Below are 3,395 nucleotides of genomic sequence, written 5' to 3'. Positions count from 1 at the left end.
GCCGAGTCCGAAGGTGAACGAGGAGCGCGGCCCAGAGCGGCCCAGCCCGAGTCACGCGGCTGCCGCTCTGCGGCCATGGCTCGCAACTGCAGCCATCTCTCCTCCGAGAGGGGCGGGGCCTGCTGGGGGCGGGGTCTGGTGGGATCCCCGTAAAGGGCCAGCCCGAAGGCAAGTAAAACCTGGGTGAGGGGCGGAGCCTAGTGGAGGGGCAGGGCTGGAAACCTGAGTGAGGGGCGGGGCTGGACTAGGGCTAAAATGGGAGTCGTGGGCGGGGTGGGGGGCACAAGTGGGGCGGGGCTGACAAAGGCCGGGCAGAGAGGAGTAGAATCTGTACACTGAAGTTAACCTAGCCAAAAAAAAAAAAAAAAAAAAAAAAAAAAAAAAGGAAATTTTCTGGAGCTGTGTTTTCCGGCCATTTAATAGGCTATGTTAATTAGCACTTACCTTCTCTGGCTTTAGAGGGCAATGAATGAGCTAGTGTATACGCAGTGACTGTCACACTGTGGGTTCGATCCCGGATAACAATTATGATAGAATGATTCTAAAGCCAGTTTTGTGATAGTTTTTATTATTTTTGTTTTGTTTTTCAAGACAGGATTTCACTGTTTAGCCTTGGCTGTCCTTAGATCAGGCTGGCCTTGGACTCAGAGATCCACCTGCCTTTACCTTAAATCTTCTGCTAGGATTAAAGGCATGCACCACAACCAGGTTTGTGCTAGTTTTTAAATGTTGACCTTTCTGGGCTAGGATGAGGATGGCTCAGCAGGTAAAAATCTCTTGTGCACAGAAAAAGTTCATGACTATTCCTAATCCCTGCCTGTGGAAGGATAAAGCTGACTTCTTGTAGTTAGTTGTCTGAGTTCCACACTCCTGCAAATACATAAATAAATAAATGCGAATTTTTAGTTTAAAATGTTAATCTTTCTACCATCCCTTTAGGAAATTAGTATTTTATTCATTCTGTTTTTGTGGTGCTTGCAGCTGAACTCAGGGTCTCCCTCAGCAATGCCACTGAACCAACCCAACCTTCAGCACTGAAAATTCTCTCTCTGACACATTTTATGTTGCTAAGTATGACCTCAAATTCACTAGGTAGAAGGTATCACATGTACTGTCTAGACATATATCCAACGTATAGCTTTGTTTTTTTTTTTTTTTTGTTTTGATTGGTTTTTGAGACAGCCCAGGCTGTCCTGGAACTCACTAGGAGGACCAGACTGGCTTTGAACTCTCAGAGATCTGCCTGCCGCTGCTGGGATTAAAGGTATGGGTTACCAAGCCCAGCTTCCCCCCCCCCCCCCACACAGGGTCTCTCTCTCTCTAGTACTGTGTCAGGTCCAAAGGAAACTCCATTCCTCAGGAACTTGTGAAGCTGGTTCCCCTCTATCCAAGGGGCCATTTTCCTTATCACTAGCAGAAGGAACAAATGGTTGTCTGTAGTTCCTTTCGGCCACAGCAAAGCACACACTAGCCTCCAGGCCCTCCCCCCCCCCCCCCTCGCTACTCATTCCTCCTCAGAACCCTGCGACTTCTGCTCTGTGCCCTCTTGGTCCTGTCTTCAGTCATGTGGCCGTGTTCAGTCCACTACTTCCTTTCTCAACTCTGGACTCTTCCAGATGCCTCTGGCTGTTCTCTCCTTCACAGCTACAATACAGACCGTTTCATGGTGGTGCATACTTTTAATGATCAGCACTCTGGAGCCAGAGACAAGAGGATCTCTTGTGAGTTTGAGGACAGCCTGAACAATACAGCAAGCTCCAAAACCGACAAGACTGTGTAAAGAGACCCTGTTTCAAGAAACCATCCAGGGGCTGGAGAGATGGCTCAGCAGTTAAGAGCACTGACTGCTCTTCCAGAGGTCCTGAGTTTTTTCTGAGAAAGGGTCTGAAATCCAGGCTTGTCCTTAATTTTTTTTAAAAAAAATTTTAAGAAATATTTTCTTTTAGTATTTTTTAAGATTTATTTATTTCATATATATACAAGTACACTGTGGCTGTCTTCAGACACACCAGAAGAGAACATCAGCTCCCATTACAGATGGTTGTGAGACACCATCAAAGCAGGAGCATGGCAGCATCCAGGCAGGCATGGTGCAGGAGGAGCTGCAAGTTCTACATCTTCATCTGAAGGCTGCTAGCAGAATACTGGCTTCTAGGCAGCTAGGATGAGGGCCTTTAGCCCACACCCACAGTGACACACCTACTCCAACAGGGCCACATCTTTTTTTTCCTATTTGTTTATTTTATATGAGCACACTGTAGTTGTCTCCAGACACACCAGAAGAGGAATCTTATCACATTACAGATGGTTGTGAACCACCATGTGTAATGAACTCAGGACCTCTGGAAGAACAGTCAGTGCTCCTAACTTCTCTCTCCAGCCTAGAGCCATACCTTCTAATGGTGCCACTCCCTGGATTGAGCATATGCAAACCATCACACAGCTGGGTTTTTTTTTCTTTTACATTTATTTTTTTATTTATGAGTACACTGTAGCTGTCTTCAGATACCCCAGAAAAGGGCATCAGATCCCGTTACAGATGGTTGTGAGCCACCATGTAGTTGCTGGGAAGAGCAGTCAGTACTTTTAACCGTTGAGCCATCTCTCCAGCTTCCCACAGCTGGTTTTTATGTGGTCATACACAGGATTTTTGGTGGGGATTAAAGTATCTTTAAAAGATAACAAGGTAAGCTATGGAGACCACAGGCAGCTCTTGAAGGCATCAGGCAGGATTACAGATAAGATCCTCAGAAGTAGGGACCCACCTTTACTGTAAACAAAGATTACTGGATGTTGTCTGGGGAAAGGGGAGAGGTTCTACCCAAAGTCAAATACAGTCAGGCATCATTGTTCATAAAATACAAGGGATCTAAATTCAGAAGGAATATGAAGTCTGATTGGCAGGTTTTTCTTCTTTCTTTTATTAACAGCGAGTGTTATTAACTATGCCAGAATTTGTTCTTGCTTCTCAGACAGGAAGAGGCTTCAATCAGACTCCAGGGTAAGGGAGCCCTTTTCCTTCTCACACCCCATTATTCCTCTATCCTATTCTGCCTTAAAACTGGCTATAGCTTCATGGCAGGGCACTTGCTTGGCATGCACAAGGTCCTGGCTTATTCCCACTACTGCAAACCAGTAGGACAAAACCCTAATCCATCAAGTGATTTGGAAACATAAACCCAGAACTCAAAGGAGCCCTAACAACCTAGGCTTGGTCACAGGTTAATTTAACAGCCAATTTAACAAAGAGATGATAGTAGAAAATCAGAGGAAGGAACTTTATCGGATGTGGCCAATTAGGAAGAACAAAGAGATCCAGTGCCTATCCTGTGGTTACTGGCATAGGCTTAGATTAGAGCTATGCGTATCTAAGTAGCCCAGGTCCAGGTGAGGTT

This window comes from Micromys minutus, assembly GCF_963924665.1.
Source record: "Micromys minutus genome assembly, chromosome: 24".
In the NCBI taxonomy this organism is placed as follows: domain Eukaryota; kingdom Metazoa; phylum Chordata; class Mammalia; order Rodentia; family Muridae; genus Micromys; species Micromys minutus.
The sequence above is the reverse complement of the archived record's forward strand: the minus strand, read 5'-3'. Positions refer to the sequence as shown.